Here is a 22,445-nt window from a genome sequence, read left to right on the forward strand (position 1 = left end):
ACTCATAGGTGGGAACTGAACAATGAGATCACTTGGACTCGGTAAGGGGAACATCACACACCGGGGCCTATCATGGGGAGGGGGGAAGGGGGAGGGATTGCATTGGGAGTTATACCTGATGTAAATGACGAGTTGATGGGTGATGACGAGTTGATGGGTGCAGCACAGCAACATGGCACAAGTATACATATGTAACAAACCTGCACGTTATGCACATGTACCCTAGAACTTAAAGTATAATAATAATAATTAATTAAAAAAACAAAAAAACAAAACTATGTTCAACAATGCTTATTGGCCAGGGTGATATTCAGCTGTTATGTGCTGATTAAATTATAATAACTGTTAATACTGTGATACTTCTCTAGCAATTGGTGAGAAAATGTTGCCCCACGTTTTCTAAGATTCTCCAGCCTTTCTTCCACTGGGGCCCTCCCCTGGGACTCATGGACCTGCCTATGATTCAACAACTAAAGGGTGAAGGCAGAGCAAAGCAGTGAGCCTCTAGACTGACATGTGTTCAGATTGGTTACTCCTAGTTAAATTTTTTGAATATCATACCTGTTTATAATTACATTCCTAGTATGACAACTACTGAAAGTAATCCCCAAAGTCCCACAGCAGAATAAACAATAATTTAAAAAAAAAAAATCATACAATGAAATACATTAAGGTATTTATGAGTGAAATACAGCTGCAAGTAACCAAATGGATGAATCTTACAATATTATAAATATTACAAACATAATATTGGGTAAAATGTTATGATAAAAATGGTAGCTTTGAGTGACAGAGTTCATGTAGTATGATTCCTTTATGAACATTAGAACATATGTGAAGTTAAATTGGCCACTTACGCATATTTACAAGTTCAATAAAACTGTAAAGAAAAGCAAAGAAATTATAAACATAAAATTCAGGGTGGTTGGTGCAATTGCAGAGGACCACATAGGACATTCATTGTGATTTTTGGTTTCATTGTCCAGGTGGTGGTTACATGGCTTTAATTTCATTATTAGGTGTTAAACCATAGATAGGGTTTATATATACACTTTAGTGTTCATGATATTGTGTAACAATTCACATAGCAGAAATGAAACCAATGAACATTTTAAGGGTCCAAAATCGAAGTAAGAAAAGAACAGAATAAACCTAGAAAAGGAAAGAAAGATAATGAAAACAAAAATGATGGAAAGAATTTAAAAACGCAAATGTTAAGTCTTTGTACAGTCTTCCTGCAAACTTAATTTTAAAAACTAGCAAACCCATAACAAAACAAACAAAAGTGAAAAGCAACAAACCTAACAGAAAAACAAAGAAAAAAAAAAGGTAAATATATTAATGAAACTGTATACATTAACTATAGAATTAGCATAGAATTAAGAATACAGCAAGCAAATTTTACCTAGCAAGCTTATTAATTTAGATGAATCTCAATTTCCCAGAAATATTTTTTAATCTGACTCAAAAAGAGATAGAACATGGTAAACTATCAGGAATTAAATAAGGTGGGTTATAATCACAACTGTTTTAAAGAGATAGAACATGGTAAACTATCAGGAATTAAACAAGGTGGGTTATAATCACAACTGTTTTTAGTATTTTACTGAAGATGCTACCAAGTGAAGTCAAAATAGCATAGCAATGTGAAGGAAAAACAATTCTCAAATATTTTGGTATCAGTAGATCTCTATAATTTTAGAAAGAAAATAATAAAACTAGAGAAAATAAAACACAAAATAAAATCCTATTGATTATTAAAAATCTCTCTTCGAAATCTTGCAACAAAAGTCAAACCCAGACTGCAGACCACCAAGATTACAAAAATAATGAAAATCCTGAATATCAGAACCTATCTATTTATATCTTTTATGGACTTACTTAGCACTTTATTTTCCTTCTAGAATTTATTGCTAATTTTTTCTTGTTTGTTTGGTGTATACCTATCTTCCTCCTTTTTGACTTTATTGTGAAAGTTAATGACTTTGTCATTTTACTAGCTATGGAATTTGTTAAGCTCATATATTCATGTGATTATTTTCTAATTTATTAACTTCTGCTATCATCTTTAATTAGTCCTTCTCCTTTTCTTAGAATTGATATTTAGTGACTTTATTTTTAATTAAAAGATTAATTTTATTTTTTCTTGTTTAGTAAGAAAAATATTTTAAAAGACAGTTTTTTTCCTTAACACCTCTTTGGAAGTATACAAAAAGATCTGAAAGTATTGCAAATAAAAAATCTTTATACAAGTAAATATTAAAGCAAGCCTAGATAAAATGGATGTCTGGGAAGGGTAGTGGGGAGGGAACTGGAGATGGTTAATGGGTACAAAAATATAATTACATAGAATGAATACGATCTAGTATTTGACAGCTCAAAAGGATGCCTACAGTAAAAAATAATGTATTGTACATTTTTAAATAACCAAAAGGTTGGATTGTTTTTAATACGAAGAAAGGATAAATGTTTGAGGTGATAGATCCCCATTTACCCTGATATGATTATTATGCGTTGTATGCCTGTATCAAAATATCTCATGCACCCTATAAATACATACACCTATTATGCACCCACAACAATTAAAAGGAAAATGAAAAAATGCTTTCTTACATTAAATATATGTATATATCTCTGTATATATATATTCATACACACACAAAGAGATAAAGCAAACTCTAAAGAGGTCTATTAACCACAGTTACTGTTTTAGATGTTTAAAATTTCTATCACCACCAAGTGCTGAAAAAAGACAAAGTGTTTCACAGATAAATATTATAAAACTTTTAAGAATAAGTTTAATTATTTCTTAAAGTCTTTTAGAATGTAGAAAAGAAGGTCAACTTCTGAAGTTTATTCCTCAAGGCTGCAAAACATTGACTATATCCCCAGATAAATATGATGTTACAAAACTCTATACCAAACTCACTGAATTGCTATGCCTTTGAATAATGTATTAGCAAATAGAAATAACAGCATGTTTAAGGATACTGTACTATTACCAATGGTGTCAGTACAAAAGAGGGAAGGCTGGCTTAATCTTAGTATCTTTTAATATCATTTTCCATAGTGATAGATTGACCTACTTTAAAAATCATGTGATCATTCCTACAGAGCTTGAAAAGCTATTTAATAAAATTTAACTTAATTTATGCCTTAAATGCATGACAATAAACTAAAATGGGTGAATACTTCTATATATGAAAAGAATACATATCATAGTCTCCCCAAAAAGCAGCATTAAGTTTAGTGCATTTAAGTGAAGAATAAGAAACATATATCCATTTCTGTTATCATTTTAAACATTGTTTTATATGTAGAAGGGGAAATAAAAAAAGTAAAAAGTTAACTATTTAATGATCAATAACTTGATAAAGATCTTATTATACAGCTAAAGCAAAAGAAAACAAAATATTTGAAACAAAAGGATTTTTAGAAGTAATAAGAGAATATAGTATACAATTTATTGAAATTGGCAAACTGTTCCTATATTATAAATTATTGTATATCTGTGAATTTACCTTACATTAATCTTTATGTTTAATGTGATTAACTACCCTCTCCAAGAAATTCCAAGATTTATTTTTGGTATTAAATAAGCTGAGTTGAAAGATAAAGGCTTAAAATGAAGAATACAAAAGGGACATCAGATCTACCAATTATTTAAAAAAATACATTATTACACTTGAACATTTAAAAGTCTGGCAGTCACACATGAATTCATGCATACATTGAGATTGGCAGACATCAACATAAGATTATAGAGTTGAGAAAAAGATAAATATTCAGGAATGTAGTATTTAACAAAGGTGACATTTTAATTAAATAAGTTGTTCATTAATGGTCCTTCAAAAACCTGTCTAGCCATATGGAAAAAATAAATATGGATAGTAACCATACTTCTTACAGTATAAAAATTCCATATGTATGCATAAAACCAAACTTTCAAGAAGAAAGCATAAGAGAATTTGATCATATGATTTAGGAGTGTAAGCAACTTTATATATGTCACAAAACTTAGAATTCATAAATTAAATAATTTTAAAGCAATAAATATTAACATTTTATGGAACAATGCCATTTATTAAAAGTAAAAAGACCAAAAATAAACTGAAAAATAGCTGCAACATGATGGAAGTAAAAGGCTGAAAACAACATACAAAATTGAATGCCCGTAAAAATAATAAAAATGTTCAAGACTCAATAGAAAATAAACCAAATATATAAGAACTTCTAATAAAATTTTTTAAAAGATTTTTGTTTATATAACAAAAATGATTTGTAAACCAATGAGAAGATTTTGAATCTTATTCACAGTTGACACATGTCCATGAAAATATCCAAGATTGACACAAGTTATTTGGTAATTTTTTTATTATGTGTTGGTAAGTGTATTCTTACACACTGTTGGTGAAAATATATTTAATATAACTTTGAAAATAAATCTGGCCATATCTATTAACAATGTGTTGATATACATATGCTTTTATTGGTAAATTCCACATACAATAATTGATCCCAGAGGTCTATTCATACTTCTGCACAAAGATGCTCGTGTAGGGAAGAATATTTATGACGATATAATTTGTAGTAGTAAATGGTCAAAACTAGTTAAATGTACATTAATAAAGGTCTGCTAATTGATTATGGCTATATACTACATACAGTCACAAATTATGCATCTATTCAAAAGAAGAAGTGTTTTTCTGTGAGCTGGGATATAGATATGTTTAGATATTGGGAGAAAATTCTCCATGGGACTCTTGTGTTTGCATGTTTTTGTCAACATAGGCCCTGACTAATTTTGTTCCAGACTATCTTTTCATGGCTGTTTGTTCAGAGAACAGCATGAGAAGACAGACGTGGTGCCTTCCTCTGGAGAAAAAAAAGTATATTTATAGCCTAATATAATAAACCACTGTCTCCTTCTGGGGCAAAGCACTCCTTCAGGAATGCTTACTGCCCACTGTGAAAGAGTCGGGACCCCCTATCCTGAGGGTTCCTCTCGTGGAACACAACCAGCTGCATGTTCAAACACCACTTGGTTCTCATTGTGTTACCCCTTGGGAAGTAAAGCTCGATAATTAGCTCAAATTGATATTCCAGTTACCGCTCTTGCTGTTATAAAACCCCTTGATGCTGATTCGAGAGTCTCATGTCTTCTGCCAGAATCCATGAAACCGTGGCAGGCTAATTTGTTAGTTTGAAAGTAAGGTGAAATCTAATCTCAGTCCCCCTTCACAGGTCTCAACAAAAGTTCTCCAAGATATATTTTAGGTGGAAAAATAAATCAAGGCTCAGAACAGTATGTGTGGTAGAGTACTAAATTTAAGAAAACTGGTAAGTGTGTGCTTGTGGAAGATTAAACTTCACATTCTTTATCTTCAATATGCAAAGAAAATATTTCTTTTAATTCCTTTCTATTTTCTCTGATGTTTCTCATGAGCTTTCTTCCTATTTTCCAAGTGTTCACTGAATGCCAGGAAAAAAAATAGAACAAAACTTAATAAAACATAACTTAGTTCAAGCCTACTTAAAACTTAGTGTGATTCAGTCATGTGAAGAATATCTTTAGATGTAATTAACTTTCTTCAGAATACATGTTCCAGTCTTGTTCTTTTATTTGCTTCATCATTTCTTGGATCCATTGGGGTGTATGGATTTTGCTGACGCCCTGTCATCATGTAGGCATGATGGAGAGGGGTGATGATACAGATTAGGACGGGGAGGGTAGGAGGAAAAGGAGAAGTTGTCAAAAGACAAAGAAGCAACCAATGAGGTAAGGATCTAACAGGCAATTGAACCAAGCAGTAAAAAGTGTATTAGTTTATCTTAGAGAAATGTCAGTAGGATGGTGAAATCTGATTATAAATAAAAGGTGAGACTTGGAATGAAACCAACCTTTGCCTAATATAGTATTGATTATATTTTGTAAAGAACAGGAGACACTGCTTAATTTTATGGTTTAAGGGGAGGTGTCAAAAATGAAGCTGAGGTTGAAATAGAGAAGAGAGAGGAATTCGGGACCCAAAGAACCAGAAGGCAAAGAAGTTAAGGCTCCTTGAAAGGAATGGACCTAGACATGGCCTTAGGGGCTGGAGAAAAGGAAGCAAGATGGATCAGGAAGAAAGTTCAGGAAGGGATGGGATTTCTGTCTTGCTCCTCAGCTCCAGGATACCTGAGCTGGGCAAGTGACTTGAGAGATTGGCTAAAAATTTGGAGGACTCATGAAAAGACATTCACCAAGAATTTCCTTTTCTATAAGTGAGGAGGATGATTATGTTTTCTGTTTTTCGTGCCATTTTGCAAGTCAGAGTGATTTGTAACTCAGAAGATTAACATATATGTATGTTATTTTATGCATTATAAACTTGGTAAAGCTATTTTCCAAAGTAAATATTGGTATGCCAATGCAAAAAGGAAGACAAGATGTATTAATTAGAATGATTAAAAATGAGATATTTTGTAAATGTAAAACTAAGTGAAGATTATCTATCATGACAGACTTTCAGAATGGGGGTGATGTAGCCCATGGGTCAAGAGCAGGGACGGCAGCCTTGATGGGGGTGGTGAGTTTTGAACTGATCATATTTTCATGGGAAGATATTCCTTTTTGTCGAAGTGATTGCTACCACTGTTGTCATGCTCTTTCCTCAATCTCCAAGTGCCTTGGTTTTAAATGGCTTCAAAATATCTGTGCATACTGGCTACTGTAGCAACCTTGCCTTAACTATACACCTGAGTAGAGTTTTCAGTCCGTTTACCAAAATACATTATTTCTATGAGAGTTCTACTTGTTGAATGAACTATGTCCAGTTTATAGTCCTCAAGAAATGAGATAGGGGCATCAGAGCAGAGAGAGGGTATCACATCCTGCAAAATATTGCTTGGCCTATGGATTTATTCTCAATGTAATTTTTCTGTCTACTGATCTAGGTGTTTTTTAAAAATAGAATCAAAAGGGACAACTCATTTGAAATATTTTTCCCTTGTCCATGAATTGCTTTGTAAATCTTGTGAGCTACTTCACGAGTTACGAAGTTTTTAAGAATAAATAGCAATGAACTCACTTTAGTCCCCATGCCAAGCGCAGATGTTTTTGAGATAGCTGATCTTGTTTTGTAGGAAAACTCATGCCTTCAAGTCCTTCTGTTGGCTTTCAAGAGAATAATTGCCTTGTTTTAAGTCAGATCAAGCAAACTGTCAATAACGTTTATTAACTACCCACTTTACAACAGCGTACAGTGACGGTTCCCTAGGGAGTTAGAGTTAATAGAAAAGTCATTGCAATTAGAGGATTTACAATAAAGTTAACTCAAAATATAAACGTTTGTTAATTTTGAACTGAGTGAGAAGGAAAGAAAAATAAATTATTGCAATCTTCTCCTCTTCTCCTTTCCAGTTGGGTGAGGAGAAAATAACATTCCAAAGAATTGAGTGATCATAACATTTGTAGAGCATAAGGTGATTATTGGTAATCTTTGTTTTAGCCATGTCACAAATTTATCTGAAGGAGCAGTAAAAATGTTCTCTCTGCCTATGAAACATCTACTCCTCAGGCATAATTTGTAAGCTTTGTGTGGGGGATTCTTTACACAGCCCACTGGAATTTAGTGATGCAGGGTTGTTAATAGGAGAGGACCAACATTTTTTTCAGACAAAGAAAGTGGTCTTGTTTTTTTAGACAACAAACTTTTGGGATTGGAGGAATCCCAAGTAGAAGTAGAAAGAAAACTCATAGAGAGGCATTTGGCCTGTTACTTGGTGATTGCCTCAGCTATGTTTCATTATATGGGAGATTTCTATTGCTTTTTTTCCCTACTGCCTTTAGACACACTTTAGCAAGGAGAAATATATACTTTGGTTCAGAAGTTTTTGCCTTCTGATGTAGTTTTCAGGATGGCCCTGGGTATCCCAGGTACAATATTCAGATGTAATTATTTCTGCCAAGATTCATATAAATTTCAACCCTCATTTATGAGGTCACCTCTTAAGCATATAGATTAAAATGCATTGAATATGTCAATGTGTGGCAATTACTTTTTGAAACTGTAAACTCAGAAATGCAAAATAGTATATCTTCATTTTCCTATAATTTTTGAAGACTGTATGTTGAGCTTCTGCCTTGGTTTGCAAGGGCTACTATAACAAAGTGCCACAAATGGGATGGTTTTGAATTACAGAAATTTTTTTGTCACACTGTTCTGGAGACCAGAAGGCTGAGATCAAAGTGTTGGCAGGCTTGGTTCCTCCTGAGGGTTGTGAGAGAGGCTCTGTTCCATGCTCCCTTGGGATCTTCTGGCAGCTGATGACCCTTGGCTTGTAGACACATCACCTCGATCCCTGCTTTCATCTTCACAAGGCATTCTCTGTGTGCCTGCTGCTGTGTCCAGATTCCTCCCCCGCTTTTTTCAGACAGCGTGTCTCTCATTACCCAGGCAGAAGTCCAATGGTGCTATATTGGCTCACCGCAACCTCCACCTCCCGGGTTCAAGCGGTTCTATTGCCTCAACCTCCCAAGTAGCTGGAATTACAGGCGTGTACCACCACACCCGGCTACTTTTGTATTTTTAGTAGAGACAGGGTTTCTCCATGTTGGTCAGGCTGGTCTCTAATTCCCAACCTCAGGTGATCCTCCTGTCTCGGTCTCCCAAAGTTCTGGGATTACAGGCCTGAGCCACTGTGCCCAGCCAAGGTTTCCCCTTTTTATAAGAATATCAGTCATATCATATTAAGGGCCCACCTAATCCAGTGTGATCTCAACTAATTCTATCTACAACCACCCTATTTCCAAATAAGGTCACATTCTGTGATACTAGGGTTTAAGTTTTCAAAATATGAATTGTAGGGGGACACAATTTAGCCCATAACAGCTCTCAGTCCGCTCATAACAGAATGTTATTAAATTCCATTCAGGTTGCTCTCAATCAATGTGGGTTTTCCCTGGAGTCAAGACAATAATCCTTGGGAGTAAACTGCTCACAGGGCTTTGTCACTGTTACCTGGTCCCTGCTTATGTCTCATTTCTCTAGTTGCTGTCTTACACGATGACATCTGTATTTCTCATGTGGTCAATGTTGGCAGTCCTTGTGGGCCCATCTACTTGTTCTCACCATAGGCCCTCTTTGGACAGCAACCTTCCTTTGAAGCAATTATGGTTGTTCTCCTGAGCCATGCTGGGTGTGTGGGACACTTGGTGGCCTAGGTCAGGCACTTGTGGCCTCAACAGCCACAAGTTTATTCTGTTGAAATTGTTCTGAGATGATTCAGAGAAAATTTGCAAATCCTCTCCAGGGATGTGCAGATTGGACTTCAGGCTCTGTCTTTCCCTGTCTGTACTCCACCCCTCCTGGGGTGGGGCAGGGGACAGGGCCCTTTTGTGGAGTGCCACACAATTCATAGCTTTTCTATACATTTCTCATACTGGCATAACGTTTTTCTGAATAATAGTGTCCTTTTCATTTAAATAGTCAGTAGTTACATTCTATTGGCTCTTCACAGCCCCTCGGCTTGCAAAGATTAGTATTACTTTGTCTTCCCCAGGCAGTGACTTGCGAATATGTCAGGATACTATGAGTTGTAAGATCTCTTGATATCTTTGAAATCCCAAAACACCATCATTGTTAAACAACATCTTTAATATTATTGCTTATAGAAAGACTGTAACATATGTTTTTTCCTTTTTAAAATTTTTGAGTGAAATATAATCCTAAAGTATAAAAAATAACGATATTAATATTGTGTGTTCATCACCCAGCTTAAAAAATGGAATTTTTCTTATAGCTTTGCAAACCTATGCTTACCTCAATTCAAAACTTTTTTGATTATACATCAGGAGTGAAATTTACACATATATGCATATTCATTTATAATTTATATAGGCGTATTTTACATCAACATGTTGTGCACATAAAATGTGCAAAATAAATGTTTTTAAAGATAAAACAAAAATAAGCATAAGTATTAATTCCAGTGTTTTCTTCTTGCATACCAAATATTTTTTTTTAAACTCCCTCAGTGAGGGCCCTACATTTGGAAACCCCCAGTTTGTATCATGACCTTTGCTCTAAAGATGAAAAACACAGAAAAATGAATTTTTGCTGTTGGTTGTTTCTGTTGCTTTTCCAAAGGCAGCTGATGTCAAGGTATAATATGGATATGGGAAGGGGTGGCATTTAGGAACCTTAAAATAGTATACTGACAACACACACAAGAAAATATATGTGCATGTATTTCAGTGTTTTATGTGTGTGTGTATGTTTTTATATAGATAAAACATTGGTTAGCACTTTAAAGTCTTTAAATTCTTATTTGGCTCCAGTTGATTTTGAATTCATCTCAGTAATTTGTCTGTCAGTTTTATGGACATTCTCCAGGAAATTTTCATATCTCTGTAACCCAGATGCACTATTAGTATTTGATCAGGGATTTTTGTGTGCTATATGAGAGAAGGACTCAGACTCAGAATTTGCACTTAATGTCCTTTATTTCATTTTGCAAAAGTACTTCTTTATTTAAGTTTAGGGTTGTGATGGTCAGGACAGTTGTGTTAGGGCAACCTGCTCTCCAAACACTTTCAGTGTGGATAGTAATAGCTATCATTTTATTGATAAGCAGTGTTCTAAGTGCTTTGTGGGTACTGACTCATTCCGTACCTTTAACAGCTCTCTGAGCGAGGTGCTATTATTAGCTCCTTTTTCACATAGGAAGAAGCAGAGATCATGAGAGGTGTTATGAGTTGAATTGTGTCTGCCCAAAAGATGTGTTGAAGTTCTAACACCCAGTACCTCAGGATGTGATCTTACTTGGAAATTGGGCCTTGCAGAGATAATTTATTAAGTTGAGATCATACTGGAGTAGAGTGGGCCCTTAATCCAATATGGCTGGTATCCTTATAAGAAGAAGAAAAGAGGCCGGGCATGGTGGCTCATTCTTGTAATCCCAGCACTTTGGAAGGCCGAGGTAGGCGGATCACCTGAGGTCAGGAGTTCGAGACTAGCCTGACCAACATGGAGAAACCCTGTCTCTACTAAAAATACAAAATTAGCCAGGGGTGGTGGCACATGCTTGTAATCCCAGCTAGTCGGGAGGCTGAGCCATTGCACTCCAGCCTGGGCAACAAGAAGGAAATTCCGTCTCAAAAAAGAAGAAGAAGAAGAAGAAGAGACACACAGAGACATGACTGGAGAAGGCCATGTAATTGGAATGATTGGAGAGGCAAAGATCGGAGTGATTCAACTGCGAGCTGAGGAACTCCAAGAAATGTAGGTCACTGCAAGAAGCCAAAATAAGGCAACGAAGGATTCTACTCAGAGTCTCAAGAGACCCTGGTCCTGTTCACACCTGGTTTGGGACTTCTAGTCTCAAGAAATATGAGACAAAACACTTCTGTTGTCTGGAGTTACTCGATTTGTGGGACTTTGTTATGGCAGTTTTTAGCAAACTAATATGATGGATTAAATAGTTGCCTAAAGTTACATAGTGAGCACGTCATACAAGCAGAATCTGAGTCAAGCAGTCTGTCACTGGAGCCTGCACTCCACAGCCCTGCCTATCCCTCCTCATGGGACAGACAGAGCGGTGCCATGCTGATGCACAGCTCCTGCTGGGGAATGGGGAATAAGGCTGTGGGCAGAGATTGCTCCTTAGGCAACCAGTGGAACTCAGGATGAAGAACACAGCAGCACTGTCAGATGAAGAATGTTATTAATGTTTATCAAAGATGCACATTCAAAGAGTTCTGAAAAACATTTTCAACATTGGGAGGAGTGTTAAATATCATCTCATTATGCAATGCTTTTACTTTGAGTCACCATTTAAAAGATAAAGTTTATAGCCTTGCTGATCTCCTGTGCATATGCTTACGTACATATGTGAATACATAGACACATATATGCACACATAAATGTGCCTGTATTCATTTAGCCAGATTCCTTGTGCCTCTGTATTAAAAATGGTCAAGTTTCTATCTCAAACCATGGAATAATGATAATATCAGATAAAGAATTCTTTCATGATCTTTTCTTAGAATTCTAGATGTGACATAGTTTCCTCCCTCTACAGTGAGGCCTCGAGGAAGTAAGAGTGATTTGTGAAGCTGCATTTTTCTTTTTCAGTAAAACTGGGGAGATTTCACTTATCTCGGGTATCCTATTCTGGATACAACATTTCAAGAGTCTTGTATTCTTGTTTCATTATCAAGTTCACTTGCATTGACCAATAAATATTAATAGATGTTAAGTTCTCCAGCTTGAGAGGCTTCTGTCATTTGGTGTATCTGATGCTAACAGACTCTCTTAAATAAAGTGTCCCACGAGGGGCTGGGCGCGGTGGCTCACGCCTGTAATCCCAGCACTTTGGGAGGCCACGGTGGGCGGATCATGAGGTCAGGAGATTGAGACCATCCTAGCTAAAATGGTGAAACCCCGTTTCTACTAAAAATACAAAAATTAGCCAGGCATGGTGGTGCACTCCTGTAGTCCCAGCTACTCGTGAGACTAAGGCAGGAGAATTGCTTGAACCCGGGAGGCGAAGGTTGCAGTGACATGAGATAGCGCCACGAACTGCGTCTTAAGAAAAAAAAAAAAAACAAACGGTGGCTCAAGCCTGTAATCCCAGCACTTTGGGAGGCCGAGACGGGTGGATCACGAGGTCAGGAGATCGAGACCATCCTGGCTAACCCGGTGAAACCCAGTCTCTACTAAAAAATACAAAAAAACTAGCCGGGCGAGGTGGCGGGCGCCTGTAGTTCCAGCTACTCGGGAGGCTGAGGCAGGAGAATGGCGTAAACCCGGGAGGCGGAGCTTGCAGTGAGCTGAGATCCGGCCACTGCACTCCAGCCTGGGCGACAGAGCGAGACTCCGTCTCAAAAAAAAAAAAAAAAAAAAAAAAAAAAAGCCCAACGACGAGAAGGCAAAAGACCAAGGAAGAAACTAAAGTGAGGATTGTTTTTATTGCAAAAGAGGTGGAGGAATCTTTAAAGATTTCTGATACAGCAGAAAGTCAGATATTGCATGTTCTCACTTATAAGAGAACGAGCTAACTAATGGGTACACAGGGACATAAAGATTGACGTAATAGACACTGGGGACTCCAAAAAGGGGGAAGGAGGGAGAAGGTGGAGGTTGAAAGGTGACCTTTTGGATATAATGTTCATTATTTGGATGATGGGTGCACTAGAAGCTCAGTCCCCACCATTAGGCGATATACCCACGTAACAAATATGCACAGGTACCCCCTGAATCTAAAATTTTTAAAAAAGATTTCTGACAAATAGAGTCTTAGAACTGAAAGCTAGAAGGTGACAAAGAGAACGGAGAATGTCTGTCATCAAATCTAGTGGTCTTCCCTTTCTCTCGTTCCCTTTTCGGGACACCTGAGATATGCCATACTCTCTTTTATTATCATGGATTCTCTGGTAGGGAAAGCGTCACCAAGTTTTTGGGATTTATGTGGATGGAACAGGACAGAGGAAGAAAAAAATTCAGATACCCTCTTAAAGGGACATGCCTTGCCTCTCTCAAGAAATTCTGATCTCGTATACATTTTTAATTTACCAGACAAAAATATTGGGACCAGAAACATTAAAAGATTAACCAGCTGGCTGAAGTCCACAGAGCTGGCAGTGACATCATCTATACTAACACCTAGAGGTTTCCTGAATCCCAAACTAGTGTTTGTGTATTTGTATTTGTGTGTGTGTGTTTATATAACTTTCATGAATTTGATACACATGAATATATGTTTGACTTTATAAAATTTTCTAAGTTCAGCCAAATTATTGTATTTTGCATACTGTAATTTCAGCTTCATCCTTCAGTTACAGGTTATTAGAATTCTAATATTTACAGCCCCCAGTTTTAGTAGTATGAATGCAAATGCACCTTAACAATAAACATATCTTGATTATCTGTAATATTTTAATGGATACTTTGAATGACACATAGAATTTTAACTGTGTTATCATTGATTTTAGTAGCAAGCAAGATCTGATCACAATAAATTGATGTCTGTCACCCCTTTGTTTTAATAGGTTAAGTGCCCAATTTGAAAATACTACTTTGTTATGAGAAAAAGAAAATAATTGAGGGTATAATATGGGATTTTCGAGATGAAGGGAATCTTGGGGCTATTCAATCCAATCTCTTAATTTTGCACATGAGCACAGTGAGGTAGCTCAAGAAAAATTTCATGACTAGTTTCTGAATTATTTTATGTACCAGTTTTAGCATTATTCAGTTTTAAATGGTGAAGTTCAATAACTTGACTGTTATAGTTCTTTCACCAAGCATTATGAATAATCCAGTTCTAAGCGTGTGTGTTTCAAAGGAAGCAGTAAAAATAAAACCAGTGCTATCAAACAACCAATCCATAGCTTTTGCTAGCACCACTCTTCCTAGAGCAAAAGAGTCCTTTCAAGTCCATTGCTAAATTCCAGAACTAAACAGATAATGTTGGCTGTCATGGGAAAAATGTAGCTTTTCAGTTTACCAGCTATATGACCTTGAGCCAAACCAAACACTTAAACTCTGCTCAGTCTTCTCACTTGTAGAATGGAAAAACAAAGCCCATCTTATTGGCTCATTATGAAAATCAGACTAGCTTGCATAAAGTACTCATCATAGTACTGGAAGCCAATAATTATTAGTTTCCCTTTCTTCTCTTCTTTTTTATTTTCCTGTCAAGATTATATAACTAGTTAGTGTCCAGGCAGGACAAGAGTAGAGACCTTTTAATTTCGAGGCAGTGGAATCTTCTGTATTCTTACATTGTCCACATGAAAGTGTTCTCAGGAATGAAAAGCAGAAATATCTAAGGAACTTTTTTTTTTTTTCCTCAGCTTGAGAAGCAAGCCAGGGACTGGTGCCCTGTCTTAAAAATGGTGTAGTTTCTGTCTCAAATCACGAAATAATTGTAATATCAGATAAATAATTATTTCACAATTTTTTCTTAGAATGTGACATAGTTTCTTTGTTTCTTATTACTAGAGAAGGCTTAGGAATCTATGGTGGCTCAAAAATGACTAGAGAAAAATTGAGTTTATCTATTATAAACTGAGCATATTTGAATACCCTGGAAAATAGGACACAAAACAGGTTTTGGGAATTTACATATTTGAACAAAGCAAATGGATTTTAGCTGGCAGAGTCAACTAAGTGTTCAAATTAAAATATCTCTATTTCAAGGTTATCATGAGGCTATAGCAGTGGTACACCTAGCTTATTTGATGCACAGAGAGAATAAATTTTTAATGTCTGTCCTTCTCTATGTGATAAAATTGTTGCCAGTAGTAATCGTGAAAAGATAATTAACAATCAAATTTTTAAAAGTTGTTTTTAGTCTTAAAACACATAATAATGTGTATAGAATAATACATTTACTTTTAAAAGATATTATAAAATTAAGTTAAATAATTTATACATGAACAAAAATTTACACCTACATCAAAAGTTACACATTACATCCCTCTGTATGCTGTTTTAAAATGTAAAAACAAATAAACATTCCAAGTGGTTAAAAAGACAAATACAAGTAACTCAAGTTATCTCTTTTTTTGTATTTACAATCTCTGAGCTATAATTGATTATTTCCAATATACATGTGAATGCAGGGCTGTGTAGCATCACAGGTGTTGGGGATGTGAGCTCTAGTTATTCTTTATCCTTAATGAACTTATTTGCAAAGTGGCTGTAAGATTCTGGTTTCCACTTAGGGATGTAGAAAGTTACAAAGTGTGATTCCCATTCTTACATTGAAGAAAAGTGGGACAATTAAAAATCCCCATGTGTTTGTGAATTCATCCAAGATCTGAAGTCACAGGAAAAGCAACTGGCCCAAAATCTGGAGATAGATAAGCAGATGAAGGGAGAGAGAGAAATGAGCTCGGGCTTAGCTGGGTAGACACAATTAGGCGCTGAGAAGGGTGGTGGAAAAGTTGTTAGCGGCCAAACGTGCCCTTGTGAATGAGCATGAAGCCCCGGGGTGCTGCAGAATTTGAGAGAGTCCACATCCTCTTCAGATTTGTATCTATAAATCCCATTGAGCTCTCACAGAAAGGACTGGAGGATGCTTTTGAAAACAGATCCAGGAAGTGGGGAACTCAAGGAAGAGAGGAGCAACTCCTCCAGGATGGTCATGAAACTATCCAGACACTTGGTACCTATTTCCCCTATAAAACAAAATCTTTTACTGTTGGGGGAAGGGTAATAAATCTTCTTCCTCTTAGAGCACTTGTGAGTATCCATTGCAGCTATGGGAAGGAAACAGGAACATACATAAATGAAAGCTCGACATAGAAAAATAACGAAGAATACGTATCACACAAAAACAAAGAGGTGGACTTATCATTTTCAAATTACCAAACACAAAAACAAACTCTTACAGGCAGTTACAGAAAAAGAAACATATGCAGAGGAACAAAGATAGTAGTGACAGGGGACTTCTTGTCAGAAACCATGCAAGCTTGGGGAAAATGAAGTGATGTATTTGAAGGCCTGAAAGAGATAGATGTTAGCATTGAATTCTATATCCAGCAAAAAGTATATTCCAAACATGAAAACAATTAAGGATTTTTATGAGACTATTCATTACAGCAGACCTACCCTAAATAAATGTAAAGGAAGTTCTTTAGACAAAAGGAATGCGATACTTGACAAATTTGAATCTACACAAAGAAATGAAGAGCAATGGAAATGGAATAAATTAAAGTATAATAACATTATAGTTTTATTTTTAGTTGCTCTAAAAGTGACTGTTTAAAACAAAATTAATGGCAGTAGATTGTGTGTCTATAGGAAACGTGTGTGTGTTTATGCATAAGTAAAATGGCACAAAGAATGAGAGGAAAGAGCTTGGAATTTAATGTTTTAAATTCCTTAAATTCCATGTAAAGTGGTACAATATTGTTTGAATGTAAACTCTGGTTGATTAAAGATATGTAATGTATACAATAGGACAACCACTAAAAATCAAAGTATACAAATAGTAAAGGAAATAGAATAAAAAACAATGCTCAATAAACAAAACAGAAAGCAGAAAAAAGAGGCAAAAACAAGAACTGATAAAGCTAATGAAAATTGCTTAGAAAGTTGGTAGATTTATATCCAGCAATGTAAAAGATCATGTTAAATGTGACCTCTTTAAATTAACCAGTTAGAAGGTAGAGATTGTCAGATTGTATAAAAACTGAGGCATGACTAATCTATAAGAAACCACTTTAAAGATAAGACATTGACAGGTTAAATATAAATGAATGGGAAAGGTATTCTATGCAAACACCCATCAGATGAAAACTGGATCAACTTTACTGATATTAGACAAAGTAGGCTTTAGGACAAGAAATAATATCAAGGATAAAGACAGATATTACACAATGAAAAAGTAATTATATCCTAAATTTAAAAATGCTAAATATATAGGCACATAAAGCATTTCAAAATACATAAATTTTTAAAATGACAGACTGAAAGGGGAAGAAATCCACAATTGTAGTCGATGTCAATGCTCCTTTATCATAGTCGACAGAACAAGTAGATAGAAAATTAGGATATAGAAAACCTGAACAAAACTATTACCAGCTTGACCAAATTGACATTTATAGAACAACAGAAGATACATTATTTTAAAATGCATAAGGAAAATTGAACAAGATAGATCATCTTCTGTGTCATAATAGAAGCCTTCAGAAATTTAAAAGAAACTGTATGATCGTATAATAATGTGATTAAACTAGAAATTACAGAAATAGATCTGAAAAAAATTTAAACAACACACTGCTACATAACCCGTAGGTCAATAGGAAATCTCAAGGGATATTAAAAATATTTTAATGAATGAAAATAAAATAATTTATAAATAAAAATATTTAACTGAATGAAAATAAAAATATAACATATCAAAAGTTTGTGGATTGCAGCTAACATAGTACTTACAGAAAAACTTACAGAATTTAATGTTTATGTTAGAACAGAATAAGTGTTTAAAATTAATTTATACTTCTACCCTAGAAAATAGAAAAAAGACCTAATTAAATCCAAATACAGGAGAAGTAAGAAAAATAATAAAGATTAGAGAAAAAATTAGTGAAACTGAAAAGAGAAAAACAATAAAGTCAACAAAACCAAAAGCTGATTATTTGAAAATAACAATAAAATTGATTTATTTTTAAGCAGACTGATCAAGAAACATATAAGACATACAAATACTACCAGCATCAGCATGAAATAGCATACATAATGTCCAACACTATGCATGTTAAAAAGATAGTAAGCTTATGATATCAGCAGGTCTATGCCTGTTAAGTTCAGGAACTTAAATGCAATGGGCCAAGTTCTTGAAAGACACAATCTGCCAAAATCAATTAAAAAGAAATAGATAACTTGAATAGCCCAATATTGGTCAAGCAAAGTGAATCATAGTTAAACATTTGTAAAAAGGAATATTCTAGGCTCCTATGATTTTACTAGCAAATTCTACCAAACTCTTAAGGATAAAATAATGCTAATTCTATACTCCCTCTTCCAAAAACTAGAAGATTAGAGAATACATTTCAAATCACTTCATTAGGGCAACATTTTCCTTATCCTAAAAGTAAACAAAGACCTTACAACAAACAAAACTACTTGCCAGTGTGATTTATAAACATAGACCACCAAATCTTTAATAGAATATTAGTAAATGGAATCCAATATATAAATACATAAAAATATAATACTTAACAACCAAATGAGGTATGTCTCAAGATACAAGTCTGATACAACATTAAAAACTCAACCAATGTATTTCACTGTATTCACAGACTAAATATTGTTAAGATTGGCAATTCTCTCTACTTTTATCTATAGATTCAATGCAATCCCTATCAAAATCTGTGCAAGCCTTTTTGCTGATGTCAACATACTGATTCTAGAATTTATATAGAAAATCAAAGGAACTACAAAAGCCAAAATAAGTTTTAAAAAGAACAGAGTTGGAGTTCTCAGAATACTTGATTTCCATATTTACTATAAATTACAGTAATCAAGACTGTGGTTGTAGCAGAAGAATAAGCCTGGAGTTAGGCAAAGGTTTTTCTGGTAGATACCACAAAACAACTATTAAAGAAAAAACTTGATAAATTGGATTAAGATCAAAACCTTTTACTCTTCAAAAGATACTGTTAATAGAACAAAAGGCAAATCACAAATTGGGAGAGAATATTTGCAAATTACATTTGTGATAATGAACTTCTATCCAGGATATACATACATATATATATATGTATATGTATACAAATTGTGTATACATATATATCCATACATAAATGTATATATAACAGTTTATGTGTGTATATACATATGTATCCTGGATATATATATGTGCACATATATATGTTGATATACATATATTGTTTTTATATATACATATATATGACAATGAACTTGCATCCAGGATAAACATACATATACATGTATATATAAATTTATAAACATATATGTAGAAATATAGGTATATTTGTATGTGTATGTGTACATATGTATATATAATTATATATGTTATATATTCATATATAAAAATGACTCTGCCGGGCGCGGTGGCTCACGCCTGTAATCCCAGCACTTTGGGAGGCCGAGACGGGCGGATCACGAGGTCAGGAGATTGAGACCATCCTGGCTAACACGGTGAAACCCCGTCTCTACTAAAAAAATACAAAAATCTAGCCGGGCGAGGTGGCGGGCGCCTATATTCCCAGCTACTTGGGAGGCTGAGGCAGGAGAATGGCGTGAACCCGGGAGGCGGAGCTTGCAGTGAGCTGAGATCCGGCCACTGCACTCCAGCCTGGGTGACAGAGCGAGACTCCGTCTCAAAAAAAAAAAAAAAAAAAAAAAAAAAAAAAAAAAAAAAAAAGACTCTGAAATTTCAATACAAAAATGGGTAAAAGAAGATAGATGTATTGCAAATAAGCATATGAAAGGATATGCAGTATCATCAGGGCAGAGTTACACTGCCATAAGCCAGGTAATGCCCAAGATTACCTGCAACCACCAGCAACCGGGAGAGAAGCATGAAACAATTTCTCCCTCAGGTCCTCCAGAACTAACCAACCTGATTTCAGGTTCTAGCCTTCATCACTGTGAGAGAATAAATTTCTGTTTTTTTAAGCCACCGAGTTTGTGGTGCTTTGTTATGGAAGATTCAGGAAACTAACACATAACAAATAAATTATTTTGAAAAATGAGGTGTTTTTTGAAGCCATATTATTAACACTGTAACATAGATTACCTTGCCACAATAATATAGCAACCTAATCCCCTGAGGTCTGCTAAAGCTCTTACTAACCTTAGAAAACATTGTAAAAGATAGTCTGAATACTATTTTTTAAAGATATATTTATCTTTAAACAAGGTTACACAGGCTATTTGATAATTCTTGACAGTCAGAAATCAATTCCTATTCAATGAGTTTTCCTAAATGGAAGAAAATGAATCATGGAACCCTTACTGGGCATAAGGTTTAGAAAGAATGTAAAGGCAGATGGCCCTGTCTGACATTAGCTGTCATCTTTGCCTCCAAACAGATGCTAAGGAAGAAGCTGAAAACACATTACAGTGTCTGACACAGTGTTAGTTTAAGCATGTGCCTAAGATGCTGATATGGGTTATGAGAAAATGGGGCCTCCTAGCCAAAGTTTTGCAAATTCTAAGCTAAAAAAAATTAAAAATATTTTTCATGATAGGACATATGAGGCTCATTAGTGTGCTGATGTATATCATGACACATTAAAACAGAAGATAGCAGAGTCTGTTCCGTGTTTATTTTACTCTAGAATCTTCTGTGAAGAGAGTTTCATGAAACTGAGCCTTCATGAACTCTCTTCAGGGGATAAGCTACTTAGAATATTTCTTCTATTGATGCTTCATTGGGTCAGTTTGGAAGGGATGCATCTCTCCCTATCTTGTATACATTTTGTTTATTTTCCCCCATCTTTCTATTTTTAACCTTCTAACCTTTAAAAAGATGTTACCTTTGACCTGCAAATTACTTCCCATCTCTATTGTATATACTTTAGGATCTAAGATGTCCTATTCAATATAAAATTTTAAAAATCACATTAAGTAGTCTTTCATTCTTGATTCACCAAATTATTGCTACCATAATGCTTTATCTTCTAAATCATTTCTATTTTCTTTAATGTTTATATGAAGACTGTTTATTGGTGTGGAACCTTAAGAAACAGCTGATATTCAATTTATGAAAGTGGCAATTCCATATGGTTCAACCTAATACACTAATGTGATTAAAGAGTCAGCACAGTTTCCAAGATAGTTGATTTATCAAAGAGCCTTAGCCACTGCAGGAATTTGGCTTAATGCTTTTATAAATAGTCTAGGTGGTTGACAGGAGAGATCACTTTTGCTTATAAATGATACCAAGTTGGCCAAGATTGACAATATCTTGTAAGGCCAGGTAGGAATGCAAAATGATGCAATCAATTTGGCGAAGTAATGTGTGCCGAATAGAATGAATTTCAATTAAGATACTTGCAAGGTTTTGTTTATACAATAGAATAATTAATTTTATAAATGCAACAGAAATAGGAACATTTACATGGACTGGGCCACATAAAGAGCAGTTTTAAAATCACAGCCAATCACAGATTCAGACTCTGCCGAACATGCCCAGATGGGCAGCTTCCAAGCCATTCATACTGACCAACCATCTGGACCTTATCCCTTGGATTTCAGCTACCACGTTGAATCGGATCAATGACTTCATGTGGCCTGTGAATCTTAGACATTTAGACATAGTAGTATTGTCTTGAGTAATGTATGTACACTCTTCCTGTAACTCATTCAAAATCTGTTCAACTTTCAAGGGCCAGTTAACCATCAAGGAAGTCCAGAAAGTCTCTACTATTATGTCTATAGGTCATAGACTATATCGCTCAACTTAACTCGAGGTGACAATCACTTCTGGCTGAAATCACATCAGCTTCTTTGTATATTAGCCTTGACTTTGAAGTTTATAAGTTCTTTGAGGACAAGGACTAAGTACTGCACATGTTTTGTACTTCTGTCAGACTAATGTGCAATAAATAAAAACTAGTAGGCTTCATCAAGCAGGACTTAATAACGTTACTGATCACAACAATGAAAACAACATTCATTAAAGCAAAATGACTATTGAGAACATTGAAGATTGAGACATTTCTGTGGAGGTGGATGAATATGAAACAAAATATATACATATTTTATGACCATATTACTGAAGTTGGTATATAATATATCCATAAATTTCATTACATGCTTAATTCGAGTAACTGTAAGGCCAGTGTTTAGTAGAGTTTCATGTAAGAATCTTCATTCAAGGTTTGTGGTTTAGTGTGTTATGTAAAATACAGTTAAGTAGAAGTATTTTTTCATTGGACTTTTGTCTCTTAAGTACTGAGATGCTGGATAGAATGTTTT

The 22,445-nt window shown here is 35.0% G+C and overlaps 1 protein-coding gene across 1 annotated transcript in view; it reads left to right on the plus strand.

The window, feature by feature from the left end:
• ITGBL1 (integrin subunit beta like 1) overlaps positions 1 to 22,445 on the plus strand; it is a 244,353-nt gene that overhangs the window by 77,967 nt on the left and 143,941 nt on the right. The window lies entirely within an intron of this gene.

This window comes from Macaca fascicularis, chromosome 17 (assembly GCF_037993035.2).
Source record: "Macaca fascicularis isolate 582-1 chromosome 17, T2T-MFA8v1.1".
NCBI classification, from domain to species: domain Eukaryota; kingdom Metazoa; phylum Chordata; class Mammalia; order Primates; family Cercopithecidae; genus Macaca; species Macaca fascicularis.